The sequence below is a fragment of the Notolabrus celidotus genome, chromosome 10 (genome assembly GCF_009762535.1).
Source record: "Notolabrus celidotus isolate fNotCel1 chromosome 10, fNotCel1.pri, whole genome shotgun sequence".
Lineage (NCBI taxonomy): Eukaryota > Metazoa > Chordata > Actinopteri > Labriformes > Labridae > Notolabrus > Notolabrus celidotus.
The window spans coordinates 10,577,478-10,602,411 of NC_048281.1; the positions used below are offsets into that span (position 1 = coordinate 10,577,478).

The 24,934-nt window shown below is 42.7% G+C and overlaps 1 long non-coding RNA gene across 8 annotated transcripts in view; it reads right to left on the minus strand.

Annotated features, from left to right (window-relative positions):
- LOC117820642 overlaps positions 1–24,934 on the minus strand; it is a 151,219-nt gene that overhangs the window by 57,523 nt on the left and 68,762 nt on the right. For 4 of the 8 annotated variants that reach the window (XR_004632796.1, XR_004632792.1, XR_004632800.1 and 1 more), the window contains one exon: positions 19,377–19,473. The exons of 2 other annotated variants lie outside the window; for them this stretch is intronic. This is a non-coding gene — a long non-coding RNA (uncharacterized LOC117820642). Of the gene's footprint in view, positions 1–11,774; positions 11,879–19,376; positions 19,474–24,934 lie in introns of those variants that run through there. 2 more of the 8 variants (XR_004632795.1, XR_004632803.1) reach the window with 1 other exon arrangement.

Here is a 24,934-nt window from a genome sequence, read left to right on the forward strand (position 1 = left end):
TTTAGCTTAAACCTTGCCTAGATTTTTGTATACATGTTATAACAATAGATAAAATATTCAGTTTTAAATGACTGGATATTCCCACTTTGGGAACCACGTTTGTAGTGCACAGCCTGCAGACTTGTGCATTTATTCTGTTTTGAAATCTGACGAAAAATGACATTTTACGAAATTGAAACAACACATCCTCCTTTTTTATGTAGGCTATCAATTTGAAACCAAAACTCTGAGAAAGTATGACTTCAGCATATAGAACAAAACGATTTATCAGCCAAATTCCAACAGATCCGTGTTCGGTACGTCTCCAATTCATCACAGCACCAGATCTGCTCCGTTGCGTTCCGGCTGCATCTCTGATCCGTCAGGTCAGAGCCCTCCGGATCAGATACACAATATTTCTATTTTGACCGAATGCCGGAGCACGATGCATCAATCTCAACAGAGCAGATGGAGCGGGACAGGAAGTCAGGCACCAAAACAAAATGAAAACATCCGCCTCATTTTCAGAATAAAACACTGTATTATCACCAGATCTTATTTCACTTAACTACAACAACAAACCGTCATGATGAGCAGAGCCAGACCTGGAGTCAACAGGTCAGAGGAAACCTCGGTCACATGACTCCAGCTGTCCGGCGGTCCTGCTCAACAGCAGATCTGGTGAAAGTCTTGCGTAATGGTTAATAAAAAGTTTTGATTAAACTTAATTCCTTGTTTAACTGTCAATCCTACACCAAAGCACAATTAACAAAGACACTTTTCAACCTTTTGATATGAACTATTGTACCTGTCAGTCCTGATTCTGCAACATCTTAAAGATAGGGTTTGTTTGTGTACATTCGGTGATGAGATTTTTCTTTCCTCTAAATCATTAGTTTAAGGTGTCTGAGTGCTTTGACACTGGTTATTTTTACTTCCTTGAAGTGACATTCTTGTTCTGTTGGAAGATAATTCTGGTTCAGTAATATTTTCCCCCAGCTTTTTCAGTCTTGTAATTAAGGGCTGACATTTTGCCGTACGAGGCGTTCTCCTTTCAGAAGATGCAGCTATCAAAGTCGTGCACATTGTTGTCATGGCATCATTATTTCTTAACGACATCGAGTTCACAATAAAGTGAATATAATAAAGTTATAAAGACAAAGTCGAGACTCTTCTTCACACACCAATGAGTACATAGCACATGAAGAAGAAGTGTTTATGATGAAATATGACGTGCTGTATAAAGCAGAAGCTGCTTCATATATTGTACGATACGGCCGACCTTGGTGAAAGTGAGATTCTGATGCAGTGTGAAACAAAGAGGAGCGAATGAGTTTGGAGTGTGGAGGCAGACAAACACAAGGACTGGTTTCCAGGAGGTCATCACCGCCGTTCTCAGCTGTGACTCCAAAACTCTTGAGTGTCATTTAGAGGGCGGAAGAATGAGGAGACAAAGAAACTGAAGAGAACAAGACGGTACTCGACTTTCCCTGAGGCCCGACGGAGACACAGGCTTCACGAGCAAGAGTGTTGAAGTGACGTCACGAAATGCAATGGACACACAACAGTTGGGACTTTTTCAGGCTGAATTAGACTGTAATTGCTATCCTGAGGTATTTCTCCACACTTTTGATTTGCTTACCAATGTCATCTGCAGAGGAAAAGCAGAATTCCCTGCAGCATAATGTTCATTAGCAGTTGACCAACAACAAATTAAGGTTTACCCAGAGGCTAATTTCCTCATTAGTGCTCAAATTTAAAGCATATTTTTTGTCCACAGGCCTTTTCGAGTTTGTGCAAGTGCTGCAGGAATCAATGACCTCTAATAAGAGAACGGTGGTTTCCACCTTGAACTCTCTGTGGCCTGCAGAGGATGTCTGATTAACCCTTTGAACTCTGACCTCGTATCTGTGTTTGGTTATGGAGATACCCTTCCTATTGGAGCTTTTTAAATGCTTGTCTCAGAGATAGCACAGACTAAGTTTAAATGTAGTAACTCTTGGTTTGTGTTGACTTCTGGGGCTCCTGTCCACATGTACCTCCTGTGATTTTGGGCACAAACTTAGTACAGCTTTAGAGCTGTCTGAATTGGATTATGTAGATTTTTCTGTCTTAAAGCCTCAGGAAACGTAAATGGAATACTTGAAATTCACATACACTACCGTTCAAAAGTTTGGGGTCCCCCAGACAATTTTGTGTTTTCCATGAAAACTCACACTTTTATTGATCAAATGAGTTACAAAATGAATAGAAAATATAGTCAAGACATTGAGAATGTTAGAAATAATGATTTTTTATTTGAAATAATAATTTTGTCCTTCAAACTTTGCTTTCATCAAAGAATGCTCCCTTTGCAGCAATTACAGCATTGCAGACCTTTGGCATTCTAGCTGTTTATTTGTTGAGGGAATCTGACAGACAATTTCACCCCACGCTTTCTGAAGCACCTCCCACAAGTTGGATTGGCTTGATGGGCACGTCTTGCGTACCATACGGTCAAGCTGCTCCCACAACAGCTCAATGGGGTTGAGATCTGGTGACTGCGCTGTCCACTCCATTACAGACAGAATACCAGGTGCCTGCTTCTTCCCTAAATAGTTCTTGCATAATCTGGAAATGTTGCTTTGGGTCATTGTCCTGTTGTAGGAGGAAATTGGCTCCAATCAAGCGCTGTCCACAGGGTTATGGCATGGCGTTGCAAAATGAGTGATAGCCTCATTATTCAAAATCCCTTTTATCTTTTACAAATCTCCCACTTAACCTGCACCAAAGCATCCCCAGCCCATCACATTACCTCTACAATGCTTGACAGATGGCGGTCAGGCACTCTTCCAGCATCTTTTCACTTGTTCTGCGTCTCACTAATCTTTCTCTGTGTGATCCAAACACCTGAACTTTGATTCGTCTGTCCATAACACTTTTTCCAATCTTCTTCTGTCCAATGTCAGTGTTCTTTTACCCATATTAATCTTTTCCTTTTATTGGCCAGTCTCAGATATGGCTTTTTCTTTGCCACTCTGCCTAGAAGGCAGCATCCCGGAGTCGCCCTCTTCACTGTAGACGTTGACACTGGCGTTTTGCGGGTACCATTTAATGAAGCTGCCAGTTCAGGACCTGTGAGGCATCTATTTCTCAAACTAGAGACTCTACTTTACTTGTCTTCTTGTTCAGTTGTGCACGGGGCCTCTCACTTCTCTTTCTACTCTGGTTAGAGCCTGTTTATGCTGTTCTCTGAAGGGAAGTAGTACAATCGTTGTACGAAATGTTCAGTTTCTTGGAAATTTCTCGCATGGAATAGCCTTCATTTCTAAGAACAAGAATAGACTGTTGAGTTTCATATGAAAGTTCTCTTTTTCTGGCCATTCTGAGAGTATAATCGAACCCACAAATGTGATGCTCCAGATACTCAACTAGCTCAAAGAAAGGCCAGTTTTATAGCTTCTCTAACCAGCAAAACGTTTTCAGCTGTACTAAGTAACTGCCCAAGGGTCTTTAAGGTGTTTCTAATCATCCATTAGCTTTCTAACACGATTAGCAAACACAATGTACCATTAGAACACTGGATGGATGGTTGCTGGAAATGAGCCTCTATACAACTATGTAGATATTTCATTAAAACCAGACGTTTGCAGCTAGAATAGTCATTTACCACATTAACAATGTATAGAGTGTATTTCTGATTAATTTAATGTTATCTTCATTGAAAAAACAGTGCTTTTCTTTCAAAAATAAGGACATTTCTAAGTGACCCCAAACTTTTGAACGGTAGTGTATATCACAATTAAATGTTTAATCAAGCTTCAACAAAATCTGAGTGAAAACAAACATCCACAACTATCATAAAAACAAGGTTTTCAAAAAAATCTTATTTTACAGGTCAGGACCATTTCTCAGGACTCTGTGGGCGTGTCTTTGATTGACAGGTCAAGAGAGAGTCACAGCCTGCATGTTTAAACCATCTGACTCTGAATCTAAAGACATAAAAACTCCAGAATCTGAAAATTATTCGTTTCAAATGGTTCTCTGAGTGCTGAGTTACAAAATACTTCAGAATCAGAACTTATTAGTTCATATCATTTATTTATGATTTATAAATGTATCATTTATTAGTTTTATCACTCCATAGTCTCCGGGGCATTAGGACCATGGGACTGCCAGAGCAGATGAGGCTGGAGTGTAGTTTGTGCACGCAGAGGAGCTGGGCGCTGGGTGTCAGACGGAGCTTTTTGGAGAAAGTTAGTTGACCGGTCCTGGGGAAAGTTAGTGAACCAGTCCTGTGGAAATGAGCCGAGCATATGCAGGACTGCTTGCGCCAATTGGCTGCAGCTCAACTCAACCGCGTCCCAAAGTTTCCCCAAATCCACCGCAGTTAGGAAAATAGAAGAATGACAACAAGCTGTCGTCTTCACCGGTGGATGTGCAGACAGAAACACACGAGCACAGTGGTGCAAAGAGCAGAGAGACAGCTATACAGAAAGATTACAGGCAGTACGTGATCAGTGTGTTGTCTTCGCTGCAGCGTAGGAGCTGCGACTATCCAACCAGCTAAACTCTAACTTATACACTTGACTTGAGTCATAGTATAGTTTCCTGTGGCTTAATGTGGCTCATCTTCATACACAGATAGAGTGAAAACTGTAATAAACAATACAAAAATTACAATTTGCTTATTTCACGTGGTTTTCACAGTGCAATTACATGTACATGAATTCTCTTTTTAATTACAACAAATGAAATGCTTTTTTAAATGTAAATAATATATATATAATATTTTAACCTTAAATTATCATTAAACTATTACATTAATTATTTATATACTTACAACATTGCGTCTGTGGCGCTTACAGTGTCCGAAAAGGAAGAGAACAAAGCCATGTGCTCTCACTGAACTGACTCTCTGGAAATGACTAGAAAAAAGTTTGCAGTCTACAAGCATGACAAACTGGCCTTCCAAATAAAAGTAGCCTTACCAAAATAAAAGTCTCAACAATCTTTTGCCTGAAAGGCAAAACAATCAGCAAACAACTAACAGCTACTGCAACACTGAGGGTAGCTGGCTGAGACGGTCTGAACAGGAGCGGAGTAGTTTTGTTGAGCATGTGTGCACGTGACTCAGTGTTTCATTTCTGATTGGTTGGACATTTATGACGTAATAAATATCAGGTTACACCAGCCCCATAAAACCCAGTGTGAAAACATGTTAAAAACGTAATTGAACATGTTTTAAATATGTATCAAAGTTGAGTTCTAATATTTTTACATAGTTTTCAGTATTTACATATGGTCTGAAATATCATAGGCAGAATGTTTTTGTTGATTTGGGTTACCAGAGGCTTTAAGACTGATACAAATTGGATCATGTGAAAAAGCACACCCCATGGCTGATGTTCAGTCTGCACTCAGAAGGTTCAGGTGACTAAAAGCTGCAGGAATGGATCACCTTTACCAAAAGCTCAATGATTACCACCTTGAACTTGTCATGGCTGCACAGCAGACCTTACCTTAAAGATAGTAACCTCATAAAGAGTCATTACCACACATGGTGTACCCGCATCCTTGACCATAAACAGCCAGGCTTTCCCGGGTATTCCAGCAATATTTCACTAACTGCAGATGGATCCTGAACACTAATGTACCTCCCTGGAAGGACAATGGGTTTCATGTAGCACATTTCTGCCACGCTTAGAGGTTATCCTGGGATGCGGTGCTATGTGCAGCCACATGAGACACATTTACAGCCTAGGGAAAGGAGGCAGCCTGATGGATAAAGATATCATGACGCTCTGGGGTGTATATATCATTTGTGGGCCAGGTATCTCTCCGGTGTTTTCATTAAAGTGATGGAGAAAAGGGGTAATATGCAAAGCCAGGGCTCCTCTTAGGGAATGACAACCTCAATCTATCACTGCCTGCTTTCCCCTGATCTGAGAGACAACAATGTAGGAAAGGATGGAGAGAAAGAGACGGCCAGCGGAGGCATTTTCCATTCCATCTCCTCTCTGCCAACTGATTACAGGGCACAGGGTATCAATCTTGACAAGTCATGCTCATAGAGGTGATAGCTTTCTTAGGGATTCATTTTCAAATGAAGATGACTTTCAGATTGACGTCAGGGGTGAGGGGAGCAAAGAGGAGGCCGGTGTTTGATGGCTAGGAGCACAGATATATGAGGCCTTGGCAGGTTCAGGGCGTCTCTGGCGGATCTGCAGACTGACAGAGTTTACCTTGACTCAAGACAACAATCTTGCATCTAACGAGAGAGCGAGAGGTAGAGAGACATTTAAATGAGCTCTTCTTCATTAGGCTTACAAGACGTGAGCAAAGAACGAGAGAGCCGCTGTGTTTGCACGAGGCTGCTGCACTGTAAATGGCTTTTTGCTAATAGGATGACACATGGCATCATTTGCATTTATTAGCAGGCAGGAGTTGAGACACTGGCACCTATAGCAGATGTTAAAGTTGGCCTTTGATTCTGCTGGAACAAACACGAGCGTGGAGGTTGCTGGTCTGATGAAGTGAAGTGCTGATCAAGTGGTTAATGGATAATTACTGCTTAAATGAGGAGAGCTGTACGGTTTATGAGGAGGCTGGGATATTAGTCTGAGATAATTAGCTTGTGTGTGTGTGTGAGTTCCCAGCGCACGTGTGTTTATCGGGAACTTTTTTTATGTGCTTTGGATTTATCACCTGTAGCTTAAAGTCGCATAACTGTCGTGCAGTCCGACCAATAAAAGAGGAGCAAATACCTCTTAATGGAGAGACAAGAAATGTTTAGTTACATAAATCATTTTTAAGGCTGCTTTCACATTCACACCCTCCCAACTCACCATATCATGGCGCCAAAGGTAACATCCGAGGGTCAGTTTGGCTATAGGCTCTGCAGTTAAATTGTCTGTAATAAATATGAAATAAACCCGAGCATGCTTCAACCACACACCAACAAAAGAGAAAGAAAACAGTCCGTCATGAGAGACTGGAAGACAAGGAAGCAAGAGCCAGGTTGAGGAGACACTTTGGGCCGTCTTACACAGGACTTGCAGATCCGTTTCCAGTCGGTCTCCGATCCGCTGCGGTCGAGCTCCTTGCTCTCTCATTCATCAACAGCCACTGGTTGCATTTTCCTCCTCTCCTCATCCATGTTGTCTTTATGGTCCTCTGAAAACCTTTGACTCCAGGCCTGGCTCCACTCATCATGATGGTTTGTTGTTGTAGTTAAGTGAAATACCATCTGGTGATAACACAGTGTTTATTCTGAAAATTAACCGGATGTTTTCATTTTGTTTTGTTGCCTGACTTCCTGTCCCGCTCCATCTGCTGTGTTGAGATTGATGCGTCGTGCTCCGGCATCCGGCAAAAATAGAAGTCTTGCATCTGTGATCTAGAGGGCTCTGACCTGTCGGATCGGAGACGCAACCAGAACGCAATGGAGCGGATCCAGTGGAAGTTAACACATTAACTAGAATAGAAACCTATTAGATCTGGTGCTGTGATGGACCTGAGATGGACTGGACAAAGATCTAGTGGAATGCATGCTCTACCTTCCCTGACACCCCTACTAAAGACGTAATGCACAGTGAAGTGTTTGCACCTCTGCTTCTCAGTGACAAACACAAAAGTTCTGTAGGAATGAATCAGGAAAGAGAGAGATAGACTGAGCTCAGGAGACAGAGAGAGAAACAGATCACCTGTGTTGTTGTATCAGAGCTGGGACCACAGCTATTCTGAATGACAGCAGGGTGGAGTAGGGGGGGCAGGCGGTTGTACCCTGGAGGTGCCGCAGCTACACAGATACTCGTATCTGATAGTGTTCACATGGTGACACTGTTTACTCTCCCTCAGGTGTTTTTATGATTGCTCGGCGAGTTAGTTTAAGTGAAGTTAAGTATTCTGAATCATTGTGAATCTTTGACTTTGAAAGGGTAAATTTAATGAGATGTTTTTCAGAGAACTGACAGCTGACAGCCAGCGGCCAGTAATGAGATTTAACCACGCATCAATAATCACACGTTAAGCCCTGCCCAAACACGCCCTAAGGCCCAGAGTTATTGCTGACGCATGATTTACTGCAAAGTGTTTCTGACTGAAGCCTGAAGATGGCCACCAGTTTCATGAAAGTGCAAACGATTCCAGCAGAAATTGAATCAGGGGACTCTCTTCTCTTAAATAGAAACAGTGGATCATACATTGGTGTGGTCATGGATTATTGCAGCAAAAGAAAGGTCAGTGTACAGGAGCTGATGCGTCAACGCGTAAGAATGTTTAGGCTTTCATTGGTAATTTGAAGTTGTGCTTTTTCTTGCATCAATTGGCATGAATTTGCGTTGCCCTTTGTCATTTGTTAAAAACCATGAGTCCACGTCAAGCTTCTTCAAGCCCGTATAAGATGGACTTCCTGATTCGACAGGCGAAGGAGGTGTCCTTCCTTCGCCCCTCCGTCACCATCTGGTACACTGCTGACGCTGTCATAAGTAAGGGCACGTTACAGTGTTTCAATAGAGCTGAAGTGAAGGTGATATTTTCCATTCCCTCCATGTTCTGAACTCCAACAGGACCCTGAGGCATGCAGGTCAGACTGCAGCCATCTCCTGCAAGGTTCACTTTATAAGAGTTTCTCCTGCATCAGGACCAAAACCTCACGACATTCAAACGACAGCTATGTTTCTTTTCAGGAGATCCAAAAGTTACATCTGTGATCTAACTTGATCTTATGAGCAGTAAACAAAACTTACACTGTGGCCAGTCCGGCCTGAGGGCATCTGAAGGACAGGCTGACAACAAAAATGACTGTTTGGCAGGGAGGAAGGTATAGAGAGGCCGAATCTGTCATTAGGTGCCATTAATCTGCAGACGCAACAGTTTTTAATGTTAATCATTAGTAGGAAATATTCAGTTTGGGTAGTTTGGATACTGGTCATAGCTGTGCTTGAGCCATGAAGCGATTACAAAACCATAAAAGATAAATATGGCTGCTATTTGAAATGTAGAGTACGGCTTTGCTTCCAACCACAGAGATTCAGCCAGAAGATACAGAAGCATTTCACTCATGCAGGCTGCAGGCAAACATTTGCAGAGCCAACAGCTTCAGCATGAGACACAGCTCTGATTGGTTTTATTAGTGGTATTAATCTGCTGTATCATCAGATGCATCTCCTGCATAACAATAATATGTTTCATGTGAAAGTCAATCCTGATCTTCGTGTCTGTCTCCCCTCCTCTTTGTTATGATTGGCTCTAGTTTTGGCAGGCATAGTTTTTGGAGGCAGGGCTTATTTGCAGGGGAACATAGTTTATCTGACTCCCCTGGCTGACCCCCTGTTTCCTCTCTCACCCTCTGACGTTGGGACGGGACTTCCTCAGCTGGTCTTATCAGTTCGAAGCACAACCCTGGATCAGACCTACAGACCCAGATCTGTAGAGAAATACTGCACACGTCACTGAAGTATTTAACTCGAGTTAGGTTTGTTAGATAGAAGTTTGGTTTAGCATCAATACGAAACTCATTAGTGTTGTAGATAGATGATGAGTCTGACTGATTCCTTACCCTGGAGGCAACATGCTATTTCATTAAATAACAGATGCAAATCACAGAAACATGATGCACCTCAACTTATCTTCCTGGAGAACCAACACTCGATTGGTTAATCCTCACAGGAACTAACACAGGACTTCCACCAGATCCATGTCCGGTCCGTCTCCGTGCTCTCTTGTCCGTCAACACCCACCGGTTGTGTTTTCAGAACACAGCACCAGGACCGCCTGACAGCTGGAGTCATGTGACCAAGGTTTTCCCCTGGCAATGACCGAATCAAGGATTCTCCTCCTCCTCTCCTCATCTATGTTGTCTTTATGGTCCTCTGAAAACCTCTGACCTGTTGACTCCAGGCCCGGCTCCGCTCATCATGACGGTTTGTTTTTGTAGTTAAGTGAAATACGATCAGGTGATAACACAGAGTGTTTAATTCTGAAAATTAACTGAATGTTTTCATTTTGTTTTGGTGCCTGACTTCCTGTCCCACTCAATCTGCTCTGTTGAGATTGATGCGTCGTGCTCCGGCACCCGGCATTAATAGAAATCTTTTGTATCTGATCCGTTGTGTTCCGACCTGCCTGATCAGAGACTCAGCCAGAACGCAACGGAGCAGATCCAATGGAAGTTAACCGGACACGTACCGGACACGGATCTGGTGGAATTTGGTTATTAGTAAGGACTCTGCTTCAGAGGCACCAGCTGTCAAATGGCAGACCAAAGGGTCCTTGAGTCGTAACGAGAAGAGCTGCTAGAACCTGCAGGACCAGGTATTAGAGGATCTGGTACTTTTAAAGAAAGTTGCAGAGTGCAGTGCCTGGAGCCAGAAAAGGGAATGACAGTAGCATCAATCACAATGTTCTGGTTCTGCCAAACTGAGGTCATGTCCGTCTTCTTAATAGGAAAAATAAGACTCTCTAAATACTTCGACAAAAGTAGACGGGTCGATTGAGCAAGAGTAAACTGGCAAAAAAAAGAGCTCTGCAAAGAAGCCTGTTCACACATGTCTCTCTCAGCGTGAAGTCTTCCCTGTTGGACGAGCGGTTGTGGGGATGAAGCAGGACATGAGATCTAAAGCATGCTTCAAAAGACCAGAGACCGACACTATGTGAACAGTTTTTGCATTTTCATCAATATTGCATGTGAACGACAGATGTGCAGACATATTCTTGAAATGATTTGACTTCTTCAACCTCAGATGTGTTTATTCATTCTTTGCTCTTTCAGGAAGTGTGCCCCGACTTCCTGTGTAGATAATTCCAGGGGTCAGGTCAGTGATGAAAATTGTGGCTTTTTGCATTCACACACGCAGCCCACCCTGGAAATGTATGTTACTAGGACTTGTACATGTGTGAATGGAGCATACAATAAGGTGGGAGTATCGGTTTCCAGTAAAGCCTCTTACAGGCTGCACTGGAGAAAAAAAAGTCTTAAATTGTGCAAGCTACCTGATTTAAAGACAATGACAGATGTTTAAGAGAGAAAAAACAACAATGTTTTAATTGCATTCGCATAATCTGCTCACTTGAACCCGTCAGTAAAGTTGGGAAACATGATTAGCACTTTCACTGCAGTCACCTCCCAAGACGAAAGGTCCAATGAAAAAGCAGTTAGTTTGACTTGATGTGGAGGTGAGAGACTGGACAAAAGTCAAGCATGTGGTTTTGGATTGTAAAGTCATTAGAAACACTCAGTGCACACACAAATGACTTCAGGCTTCTGGATTTGACGGCTGCAGTGGTATTATTCTTTGCTCCGTTTGAATAAACAGCGCGGCTCTGAGCCCGGCTGTGGTGATTCCAGAGGGGAGATAAGCAGAGTAAATAAAGCTGAACTCAGACTGGAAAAAGGTTTCCTCAGTGCTGCTGCTGCACTGTTTAACTGTTAAAATGCCTCCAGATGGGAGTTAAAGGAGAAACTCTGGACCACTTTTTCATCCTGTGTGACAAACAGAGAGAACGATTGGTGTGTTTGTGTAGATATGGAGAGAATGTGGGAATATAGGGCCAGGGATGACTCTACTATGACTTTCAAATCTCTACTTCAGTATTTTTTTGTCTTACAAAATCATCCACAACTACTCAAATACAACTCAGCATAAATATCCATGCCTTGTACTTCTTACTTGTCCAAAACTGTCTTGAGGGGAACAACCAGTTAAGGATTTTGACATTGTATGAATCGTGCTCTTCCGTCACAAAAATAAGACCAGTGTTCCCTCAACAGGTTAGATAAATAAGCACAAAAAGAACAGTTTTCCACTCCATCATTTAGGAAAGATCACCAATACAGATTTTATTTGAAACATGGATGAAAGTGAAGCCTCCAATATGGCCGATGATGGAAGAGCAGATTCAAACCAGCAAGACGTTCCTAATCCAACACGTTGGAACAAAGTTAATGATAATTATCACCAGTTTATTCATTCCAGTTCAATCAAGTCAGGATGATTAATGTTTAATTGTTAATAAAATGCATGTTAAGGTTGAGTTAGCTTTGCACAGAAACAGCTCGGGCTGGAGAAGAGCGAGGTTATTGTTCTGACATTTTCATGTCAAAATTTCTAAAAGGTACCGACGACAAAAACGAGGCACGGAGGTAAAGTTCAGTGGGTGAATTAGTTGAGGAGATGAGTGACAAACTTGTGAGCCTCATAAAATTATTTCATCGTCATCGTCTGACTGAAATATGTTTCTCTGCTTTAAAGAGAGCATTTAAAATCAACCCTGATGGGAAGTGACTGTTTTTTTTAACTAGCCCAAGTGGCCACCTGAGGAACTGCAGGTTTGCATCCATTTCTCAGGATGTTTTCTCCAGTGAAGGATGTGTGTACATCTGCTGTCTCTTTTGAGTGTGTATGAACAAGTCAATCTGCTCCTTGAATGCAGCCCTGCTTGTGACCTCCTGTGGTTTGCATGTCATGTATAAGAGCGATGACGCACGATCACAATGGACTATTTATCACTGTTAGCTGAGCATGTGTGTGCGTGGGAGATGACTTATCTGGGGCGAACACCTTGCAACAGTACCACATAAGTTATTGGTGAAGAATAGTTTTAAGGAAAATGACGCTCCCAGGAGAGTGAGGATTCATCATTTTTAAAAGTGGAGATGAAGCAGCGTGACAAAGCGATGTGGCGTTAAGTGAGAGATGAGTTGGTGTATGTTTAACTCGGACCGAGGCGACTCCTCTCTCCTCGGTTTCCCTCCAAAGTGACTGACATTTATGGTGATGGAAAGCCTGGCGTTTCTAAACGGCGGCTCGTTATTCCATTAAAGGTAGCGTCTTAATGACTCGCAGGAAGCAAAAGTGATGACAAGGTAAAATAGATTAATTAAGGTACTGCGGCGTCGAAGCAGCCACTTAATCATAGATTGTGCTTGTCACAGGGATTTGAAATCTGATTGACTTGAGTAGATTATGCCGCTCTTCATTTTCTGCCTTTGTGCAAAAGAAAATTAATTGTCAGTGACATTTGGTTGTAATCCCCCCCCTCCCTCTCTTCCTCTATCTCTACTTCCCCAATTAATTATTGGCTCTCTTTTATATTCTTGTTCCAAAGAGTTTCTTTGGAGATACACAAGAGGCTGAATCATTTCCTCGACTGCTGAGGACAACATCCGCCGTTTGATTGAGTTGAGGCAATCTAATCATCAGCCGTCGCTGCGGCGATATTCTGCTCTCATACTTAGACTGCTGTGTCAGTGCTATTACCCACCGGCCTGCTGACACACACACACGCACAGGCATACACACACACACACACACACACACACACACACACACACACACACACACACACACACACACACACACACACACACACACACACACACACACACACACACACACACACACACACACACACACACACACACACACACACACACACACACACTCACACACCCACAGTGAGTGACAGCTTCACAGAGGGAAGGGTACAGTCCACCTCGAGTCGTCGATCATCTCTGAGTTTGACAGCTTATTTTGCAGAACAGGTAACAAGGAAAAGAAAAGAGGATAGGAAAGGGAGCAAAAAAGGAGGGATGGAAGACAGGGAAGGAAAGAAGTCACAAGGGCTGGAAGGATAGGGGAAAAGAAATGGTGAGGAGAGAAAATAAAGGTGTGCAACAGGAGAGGAAAGGTTAGGAGGAGAAGAAGATCTTGGAGCGGGAGTTAGAAGAGAGAATAAGAGAAAAGACAGGAGTGGAAAGAGATGATAAAAGAGGATAGACTGAGAGGAAAATATAAAGGATGGAAGAGGAGAAGACTGGAAAGGAGAGAGGTGGGGAGAAGAGAAAGGAGAGCAAAAGAGAAAATAGGAGAAGACAAAAGAAAACAAAAGGTTGAGTGGAAAGAGAGAGAGATGGAAGACAGGGAAGGGGCTGGGGGGAGAGGGGGAGAAAGAAGAGATGATAAAAGAGGTTTGGAAATACAAAGAGATAATGGAGGAGAAGAAGGGAAAGTATAGAGGAAAGGAGAAAATACGAGGAGAGGAGAAAACAAAGAGTTGAAGAAAAACTAAAACAGTATCTGATATTGGAGAAAAGGTGGGAGAAAAGAGGGATGGAAGACAGGGAAGGGCAGAGGTGTAGGAGACTGGGAGGAGAGAATGGTGAGGATGGAAAAGAAAAACAATCTAGGAACAGGGAATGTAAGAGAGGAGATGAAAAAGATGATAAATAATGAGAGGACAAGTGAAGAGATAATGGAGGAGAAGAAACAGTGAGCAGAGGGTAGAGGGAAAGTAGAAGAGGAGAACATGCAGGATGAAAGAGGAGAAGAAAGGAAAGGAAAGTAGAGAGGTGGGGGAGAAGAGAAAGGATTGGAAATGTGAGGAAAAACTGAAATAGCAACTGAAAGGAGAGAAAAAGGTGGATGAGTTATGGAGAGGAAAAAGAAGACAAGAGAAAAGTAGGAGGACGAGAGCCCCAAAGAAAGAGAGAGAGAGGGGATGAGAGGAAATATGTGAAAAGTAGAGAGTGCAGGATAAAGGAGTGAGGATATGAGATAAGAAATAAAGAGAGGAGAGACACAAGTAAAAACAGAGAAACGTGTGGAGGGCAGATGGGGTGACTGAAGGAGAGGAAAGAGGAAGAGAAGACATGAGTGGACATGGGGGAAAAGAGAGGAGTAGGAAGAGGGGAAGACATAATGAACAATAAGAGAGATGAAAGAGAGCAAAGAGTGGGGGAGGAAAGGTGTTTTTTAAAGTGAGAAGACTGATGAAAGAGAGACAGGTGAGAGGAGGAGGGAATAAGTGGGGATGGAAAGAGAGAGAAAGAGAGCAACATAAATGAAGAAATAAAGAAAGGATGAGTGAAAAGAGTTAATGAACAAGAGATAAAGAAGAAGATAAGAAGAGACTTTATTGTTCAAGAGAAGAGGAGAGGCAAGAGAGAGGTCAGCGGAGGAGAGGAGAGATGGAGAGACGGATCTCTGTCAGTCAAACACACGAGGGAGGAGGAGGAGAGAGAAAACGGAGGGAATAATTGTGGAGGAGATAGCATTGTGCATTGTGGCATGATGAAACTGAGGTCAAACATGTGTGTTTGTGTGTGTGTGTGTGTGTGTGTGTGTGTGTGTGTGTGTGTGTGTGTGTGTGTGTGTGTGTGTGTGTGTGTGTGTGTGTGTGTGTATGTGCTATTCTCACTGTGTCAAATTAAACAACAGAGGCAGAGGGAGACATTTCATTTTCCGGCTATGATTGATGGATAATGTGTGTGTTCCAGTGGATGTAAGATATCCTGTCCTTACTTCACACCCATATGCATACACACACACACTAACACATACAGGCAGGGTTACACACTGATTCTGCACTAGACAAGACAAGGAAAGAGACGTCATGAAGCCCAAAGATGACAGTCAGCATGTTTGAAATGCTGGATCCAACTAACTCATCCAAACACCAGCAAGGAGTCATTTCCGAGCAACTGATGTTTTGGTGTAAAGAGTGACCATGCTAACTGGTGACGGTCAACCGAATGTGTCAGTGATTGGTGCAATTACAACAGCTGTTGAAACACAAAAAGTGTCCATGCGAATGCATCCTACTTTATGAAAAACTAAAAGCGTTTGTGAGAGGCGCACTCGGCTGACAGTCACCAGTTCACAGGGTCACACGTTACACTGGAACACCAGCGGCGTGTGTAGCAGTGAGCTATTAAATCTCTTCTTTATTTGACCTCGGTTCATCAGGTCTGACTGTAACTGAATAATATGAACTGCAGAATATCTGAACCCAGTTATCACAGTGAAACAGTTGGTACAAAAGACGAGTGTAGTCTGGATAGCTCATTTCTCTATCAGCACACACTGTACGGGGTGAATTTTTTTATAATGCAGTAATTTTGAAGAAATCAAGATTACCGGTCTTCCAATGAGAGGCACAGCTGACTTGATTGACGGTTGGGAACACCGTAGCTGTTGGCTAGGAGGCTCTAAGCCCGCCTCTTTACGTCACAATCGCCTGACAGCAGCATATGGCTCCAGCCGACGATTGGCCTCAAAACAGAGCTTCAGAAACATATGGGTGACGTCACGGATACTACGTCCATTATTTATACAGTCTTTTGTTTTGTGCCGAGGTTACGACCAAATTAAGACAATTAAGACTCAATATGGAGAGGTCAGTAATACGTGACAGTTTTAATTATGGCACTTTCCTGTCTGGATTTAGTTTTCTGGGTTGTTTGTTATGACCCAGGTCTCAGACGTAGCGGTCTTATGAGCTTGTATTTGGCGAGCACACAATTTCTAGACACAAGTTAATGCCTCGATATTTAATGGTATGCACTTGTCCAAAGAAAATTTAGTCTTAGACATGACTGACTTGTGTGTTTAATAACTCTCTGGTGTTTACGCTGGTTTCTCAACTAAAGATGTAACAATTGCGGTTTGGATGGTTAACTCTCTTGCATAGCTTAGCAAGCTATTGTAAGATAGAGAGATGAGCTTCTTAGTGGACCTCATGGAGGGATTGTTATGGGTGTCATATGAAAATAAAAATGAATTATTGATGAAAAAACAATGTTCTCTACAATTAAATATCATGAGTACAGCAGCAGTAAAACAAAGACCCATCCTCAGTCGTTGGCTTTTGGCCTCTCTTCCACAGAGTCTCCTCTCTGACGCAATCACCTGAGACCACCAGAGTTTATCAAGGGCAAAAGTTTGAACTCCCCCCTGAGGGAGCAGAACTGCGTGGTTCCTTTGCAGCAACTTGGGGAGGTTACTGCGACTTGTTTGAAGAACAGTAAGCAGAGAGACGGCGCTGTGTATTTTCTTTATGATCTTTGTGTACTCGCACGTTGCGGTTTGAGGGTTTAACGGAAAAGTCCTGTTTATGTGTGAGAGTATCAGCGACATGGGGGAATGCTAATAATCTGGATATTTATTCTATTTTCTGATACACAAGATTGCCCGGCTCTATTTGTGAGAAAGCAAACAGGGAATACGGCTCCAGAGGAAAGATTAGGATCCATCTATTTTAAACTTCCCTCTGGTCTCTTTGTTCGCCAAAAAGCAAAGAAGAAAAATGAAGACCGAAATAGAGATGGCATGAGGAATGACTAGCTGAAAAGTAGCCTAGGAGAGGGGAGAGTGAAGAAGGGTTAAAAGTAGCTCAAGTCAAAGGAGAGGGAAAACAGACATCCATCTCAGTCCCCCAGAGTCCAGGTTTACAGTGCTGATGTGCTCCCTGCTCTGATGCATCCTCCCAGTATGGGTCGCGCCCTCCGGGGGCTCTGCAGCTCTGGTTCAGCATGATACTGTGATGTATGTGCAGCAAGGGAAGTCAGCATTAGCTCTGACTTTCCCCCTCTGTGCATGGAAGGAAACAACCTCTGACCTCAGCACTATAGAGAGACTATCGGACAAGCTGAGTGTCCATTAATTGTCATCATAAAGTTGAACTCTGGAGTCAGATTTCCACTGTCCGAACTCTGGTATACATCATCATTATGACGCTGGTTTCTTTGTTGCAAAGCTTCATTTTGCAGTATTTAGTGGAGGTAGTATATTTGTTCATTTGGACAGTTTTGCTGTTCGTAGTTGGCCACCGGGGTGAGGCAGGCTTTGCATTGTTTATGTGGATTTCCGGACACTAAAGAAAAACCAGACAGCTGCTGGTTTTAATGGTCTGAGGCTTAACTGGCTGTCTGCTTAGAGTGGGGCGAGACTCAAGGATCAGATGGGTTCAGTGCATGTTAAAGAAAAACTTGCAAGCATGACCAATTGTATCATCAGTGATTAAAATCTCTGTCCCTAGTTGACCCATTTAGTTGTCTAAAAGTCTCGAAATGTTCAATACTTCAACTCTTTTCAGTTCCACTTGCTTCAAAACAATATAATCTGCATTGCTTTTACAATTTATAGCATCAAAAAACACAGAGGCTTATAGTAAAAACTGATTTACACTCATATTTTGACCCAAAGCTGCATGAATAAAAAAAAAGAGAGAAGCGGTGGTTGATCGACATACACGAGGTATAGTGAAGAGGAAGAGCAAGAGGAAGTTATTTTCTGATAGTTTCACAGCAGTTAAACTTTAAAGAACTTACAAACACAAAAACAATCCTGTAGAAAAGTGCCTTATTTCTTTGTTGGAGATCTGTAAGAGATCTGAAATCTAAAGGTTCTTCCCTTGAACACAGACTCTGCTGACCCCCTGAGAGCGGGTCAGAAGGAAAGCGAGAGTACAGTCTCGCTCCTACAGCCCTATCAGCCCCATGAGGGAAATGATGAACAGGGGGTTGGACAAAGCCAGCACTCAGCTTTAATTGGACGGAAGGTGGCTGTACACTCATACCATAAATAACCGGACCCAGGGAGAGTGTGTTGGGGCTGAGTCTGGTTTTTGTCGAGGGGGGTTAACCATCATGCAGCAAGCTTAAGCACCACTGAGCTGAGAGAGGCTGTCGGGGACCTGGTGTAAATATCCTGCAGGCTAACTGATTTGTCTACGGTCGTAAACACGACATAAAGAGCTAATATACAGGTCAACACCAGTGATTTACACCCTGCAAGACCCAAAACTTCATCGAAGAATTTCATTTCCCTCCTCTTCACTTCCATCAAACTTGTTTACCAAAGGTGATCCACAAATACAGTCCAACTGGAAAGTCCAGATGACTCAAAGTTTGGGTTATTTTTAGAAGGCCGTCACGTAAAAGCGTTTGCTGATTATTTCAAGAGATTTAGAGACAATTAAGATTAAGATTTACAAGATAGAAAGTCTTTAATTTGTTTGTGGGCTCGGGCTCTGAATCAATCAGGCTGCGGCTCAGAGACAGATGCATGAGTCCTCGTCGTCTGAGCTGCTTTCAATCCCTCAGAGAGACAGACGCTCTTGCTGAAGAGCTCACTGATAAAAACATCCAAGAAAGCCTCTTCAGTTTGAAGTTTGATGATTAAAATAACTTGGCCCATTAAGTGATCAGGATGTCCACATTTTTGGGGCAAAGAAAAATTTGAATGGTGGGAAATTTGAGTGGCTCTCTGATATCTTGTTCGTTCAGCATGTGGCCGGGCTGTTTGTTTCTGCAAGGCTCGCAATGAACTACTGAGACACCACCAAAGGAAGGCTAAGGACACACTCATTAACACCTTTTGTGATGTGCTGTTATTTGAAATCTGGCCAGAAATTAAATATTTAAAACACAATATCAAATGTTCAACAATTGACTCTAAAAGAGCTGCTAAGGCAGGAAAGTTGTGTCTTTACTTTCTTAACTGCTTTGTAATAAAAGCAAATAAAACACATTTGCAAGGCATTGCTGTTCCAACTGTAAGCTCAGCTAGTCACAGAGCTAGCAGTGAGTATCTAGGTGACAAACACAAAAGTTAGCGACTAACATACCAACCTACCTCAACCAATCGTCAGCAAACTCTGGAGACGATGAGATCCGGGAGCTCCATAAATCTCCTGTGAGTTACTTTTGGTTCGTGGTGATTTTGGCGCCCCCTGTGGACAAGTGGTACATGTTGTCTATTAGCTGTTACCTCGTCCTGCTTTCTTTTAACAGCCAAATATATAACTTTTTTTCAAAGTATAAAGTTGTGATGTGTCGGTCGCAAAGAGCCAGCTCTTTGAAGTGAACAATGGGAGTCAGCTCCTGATTGGGTACCATTTTTTTTTTTTTGTCTTTTTCTGTTAAAGCCTCATGTGATTAGTCAAGACATGTGGTGGCGTCTTGACCAATAACGTGTCCACACTGAGGTGAATGGAGAGGGGAGGGGTTACATAAACGCACAGCACAGTGAGCACACAAACAGGAGGGAGGGAGATGAGAGGGAGAATGTGCGCGACAGACAAAGAAGGTACTGGAAAGGTGAATAAACGAGTGACTGCAGGAAACGCAGTAAACTTTAGACACATTTAAACGGCAGAGACAGTTCAAAGGCAGAGTGTTGACTGTGCAAGGTGAAATGTCATCAATCAGGGTCCACAAAACGCTGGACTAAAGACAGTCAAGGGAACCTGCTGTTAATGAAGGTGTTTAAAGGCTTATAAATTATATAATCACAGATTGGACCTTTTTGTCTCAGTGAGATGGGTCTTGTTTTTGTACTTTATAAATTATTTTTGTAGCACTCTGCTCCATGTTAAGTATATACATAAAGCTTGATAAATAATAAAAATGTTGATATAATGTGTGTTTTTTACATTAGAATTTAATTTTACATATCATTTTAGGTAATGCATTAATTTAAATAAGAAAAAACCTGAGGAGCCATTCAGGAGCCGAAAGAGCCGGCTCTTAGCGATGAGTGGAGCCAAAAAAAAAATAATTAAATTCCCATCAGCAAAAGGTAAGTCACGTGGCACCTAGGGTTTTAGAGCTTCAAATCAAAGTGAAAAATTTACCCTGAAAAAACATGTCTATACAAAATGTACGACCCCTAAAATGATGGACAATTTAAGTTACTGAAATGACTTCTTATGTTGCTATGGCTGACTCCTGTTTACTCTTTACTCTAGTGTTATTGAAAGTTATGAGACTGTAAATGGAAAGAAAATGTGAGCAATGCATGAGATCTTTTAAAGAAGAATACCAGCTCATTGCCGTGATTTGCACACACTTTGTTTGGGATCTTGCAGCTGACATTTTAAGGGGAATAGTAAGTGTGGCGTTCCTCCTTGCAGACATTTGACACATCCATAAATAAAAACCATGTGTTTCTCTGACATACACTTTGTACACTGAGAATCAAACGCCCCAAATCCTTCAGATTGATATTCATGTGATATGCAGAAGTCAGTCTAATTCATCTTCCTCGTGCGTGCCCTTGGAAAAACCACAACTTGTCCCTTTGTGCAGGAAAATGTTCAGGACACGAGGCGTGGAACGTAAAGCTCCATCATCATCAAGCCTTTTCCCTCTCTGTACTGGCCCTAATTGCCTTTTTCTCCTTGTGATGTGTGTGTTTTAGTGTGTGTGCCTCAGACAAGTTGTCCATCTATAACTTGCAGAAGGAGGGACCCCCGCCCGGGCCGGCCATCTGTCACCTGGTCACCTGGAGGGACTGCAGTCTTGTGTGGCTTAAAAGGTGAAATCATTAAGATGTTAGAATAACAAATGTCCGGCTATGTTTGGATCTCAATCACCTGCTTCAAGGTGATGAACATCCCCGTGTCACTGCCTCTTAGCTCAGGTATTCGAGCAGATAAAGACACTTAAGAGGGGGTTTCTCTTCTGTCGCTTTTAGATCTCTGGCCTGAATCCTGACGCCGGATGTTAACAAGCAGTGGGGGCCGCTGTCCTGCTGAGACATGTGCACACACAAGTATGCACACCCGCAAATTAAAATACCACCCAAGATCATACAAGTGACTACATTCCATCACTCCTTCCCAACACGTCTTTCCCTCATTTTGTGCTCTCACTGCAGAGCACAAGGTCAGTGGAGGTCTGCTGGGACGTTGATGAATAGATGTGAAATGTGTCATCATGGACAAACAGAGCCTGCCCGGGCCCACATGCTGCTACATCCTGAAAAATATGCCTGCTACACCAACAGCTGAGGGAGACACTGTGGCGTTCTCTCACATCTTCTGCATTGCTCACTCTGTCTCTCTCGCTGCAGGGGACACACATATTGTGTCAAAGTAAGAAAGTAAGAAAGTATATATCACACCCACACATACCATATGTGCTGAATACATTTCAAATGTACGTGCACATTGTATTTACTTTACGGTGGAATAGTTGTCATGATCACGGGAAAGTTGGAGCGACATCCCTTGTGAATTCTGCAATACAGCTCCCGCCAAATCTCTGCACATTTTGAAGCATAGCACCGCTGACCAACCTGGTGATTAGACATACAAGGGTGAAAGAAGGCCATGCAGGATGATTTCAGTACAAAAGCTACAATCTGATCCATGAGACAAACCCACGTGCGGCTCACACAAGGTCAGTGTTTTTGACAAACGACGATGATGTCAACGGTCCAGCTTCCCTCATGCTGTTACCGCCAAATAAATATGTCTGCCTCTGCTGGCTAATCTCTGATGCCACCCTGCCTCACGCATGCAGGGGGGTGCAGATAAATAGCTGTGTGTTAAAGGCCTCTTAAAATATGACATTGCCACGCTTTCAGTGGGAGAGAGGGACAAACTGGACAAGGGAGGAGGAAAGGACAGGAACCATGACAGACAAAGGCAAGGAGGAGTCTGGCTAGATGTTATGCTATCTCCTTTATGATACATTTTCAAGATACTGGATATTAAAGACACATTTTTATATTTCTAAAAAGGTGAACGCTTCTGTGAGTGGCTTGGGCCATGCATTGACATCCATCCACACTGACACCCGACTTAGACAGTAGGAACAAAGCCGACCCAAATATGCCAACCATCCTACTTTCAGGGTTCCCACGCGTCCTGGAAAACCTGGAAAACAGTTGACCAGTTTTCCAGTACTGGAAAACACCTGGAAAATGGGAGAAAAAGTAAAATGTCCTGGAAAATCACATATAGTCCTGGAAAATTATTCCAACATGGCTGCGTGTGACCTGACCCGATTAACAAAACACATCCCCATTCATTGAAATTTGAGTGCACGCTGTGCTGGAAGTGTGACCAGTGGAGTCGGGCAGAGAGCTTGGGGGTCTGTGCCTCACAACTTGCTCTGCAGGCTGAGAGCTCAATTACCGTACTCTAGCTCAGTTGTTCTCAAAGTGGGGTCCTGGGACCCCTAGGGGTAAGCGAACCATAGCATGGGGTCCGTGAAATATTTTGAATACATTTCTAATAAATTATAAAATTGTGCTGTGTCATTACAAAACAGCATATACACCACTGTTATGATACCATTTGGTGTCTCGAAGGGATATGTGAGTCTTGCTACTGTTAATTTTCTGAAAGCGTTTAAGATCAATTACTTGAAAAGTATAAATGCTGTCATGTTGAGTCCACAAGGAATGAAATGACCCTCTGTTTTAAAGTATACAAGGGGTATTTACTTGATTCAAATTGAAGTGTTATCTGTTTATCACTATGGTACAGGTCTGAAGTATTTACATTGATACATTTTACAATACAAATAGTTCCAAGGGCAACTAAGAGTGCAAATGGTAGTAAGCATGTTCTTTAGTGATGGGAACTTCGGCTCTTTTCAGAGAGCCGGCTCTTTTAACTCGGCTCCCAAAGAAGAGCCGGCTCTTTTGACTCCTGAACGGCTCTTAATTTAGGATCTTTTGTAGCCGTATATTTTACCTTAACTTTGCAAAAACTAATGGTTTGTGTTGAAAACCCTTTTACGTACAGTGTTTTTATGATAAGCCTTATAATTGCCCAATTTTGTGAAATGTATTCTTTCACAAAACCATTCTCACCCTGATCCTAGGGTTAGGGTTAGGGTTATGATCATGCGGCATCCTCCAGTCTCAAACGATGAAGCCCATGCAGAAGTGCTACAAACTGCAATACATCGAGAATCCCCTTGAGGCTGGCTGCAGAAACACCAGAAACCACATAGACATGAATGGGAAAAAGACAATCTTTGCAACAATAATAAACATGATTACAGCCTGGTTCAAAAAACGGCTTGGCCCTACGAAGCTAATCTCTCTATCGGCACACACTGTACGGGGTGTGAATTTTTTTCTAACGTGATGGTTCAGAAGATATTAAGATTACGAGTTTTGCCCAAATAAGGACATGACTGAAGTGACTCCCGGTCGAGAGCACATAGCTATTGGCTAGGAGGCTCACACTACGTCACACTCTGCCTGGTTGAGTTCCGCATTTCCAATATGGCTGCTGCCGTCGATTTGCTAATTGCTACGTCCATATTTTATAGATTCTATGGTTGTGATTGGGGTTAGGGTTAGGGTTGTTATAAGGGTAAGGTTAGGATTAGGGTTAGGATTAGGGTTAGAGTTATGATTGGGGTTAGGATTAGGTTTTGGGTTAGGGTTAGGGTTATGATTAGGGTTATCATTAGGGTTAGGATTAGGGTTATGATAAGGGTTAGGATTAGGTTTAGGGTTAGGATTAGGGTTAGGATTAGGGTTAGGGTTATGATTAGGGTTAGGGTTATGATTAGGATTAGGGTTATGATTAGGGTTATGATTAGGGTTATGATTAGGGTTATGATTAGGGTTATGATAAGGGTTAGGATTAGGTTTAGGGTTAGGATTAGGGTTATGATTAGGGTTATGATTAGGGTTAGGATTAGGGTTATGATTAGAGTTAGGGTTAGGGTTATGATTAGGGTTAGGGTTAGGGTTTGGATTAGGTTTAGGGTTAGGATTAGGGTTAGGGTTAGGGTTATGATTAGGGTTAGGGTTAGGGTTAGGGTTAGGATTAGGGTTAGGGTTAGGGTTAGGGTTAGGGTTAGGGTTAGGGTTAGGGTTTGGATTAGGGTTAGGGTTAGGATTAGGTTTGGGTTAGGATTAGGTTTAGGATTAGGGTTAGGGTTAGGGTTAGGGTTAGGGTTAGGGTCACGATTAGGGTTAGGTTTAGGATTAGGGTTAGGGTTATGATTAGGGTTAGGGTCACGATTAGGGTTAGGGTTAGGATTAGGGTTAGGGTTAGGATTAGAACCAGAACTAAACTTAAGCAAACAGAGCCAGAACCAAATTCATGCAAACAGAACCAGAACCAAACTCAAGCAAACAGAACCAGAACCAAACTCAAGCAAACAGAACCAAAACCAAACCCAAGCAAACCCAACCAGAACCGAAACCAGACCCGAACCAGACCACAACCTGAGCCGTACCAGAACCGAACCAGAACCATGCCAGAACCCAACCGAACCAGAACCGAACTCAAGCAAACAGAACCGGCAGCAGAACCAAACTGAAGCAAACAGAACCAGAACCAAACTCAAACAAACAGAACCAAAACGAAAATCAAGCAAACAGAAACCAGAACCAAACTCAAGCAAACAGAACCAAAACCAAACTCAAGCAAACAG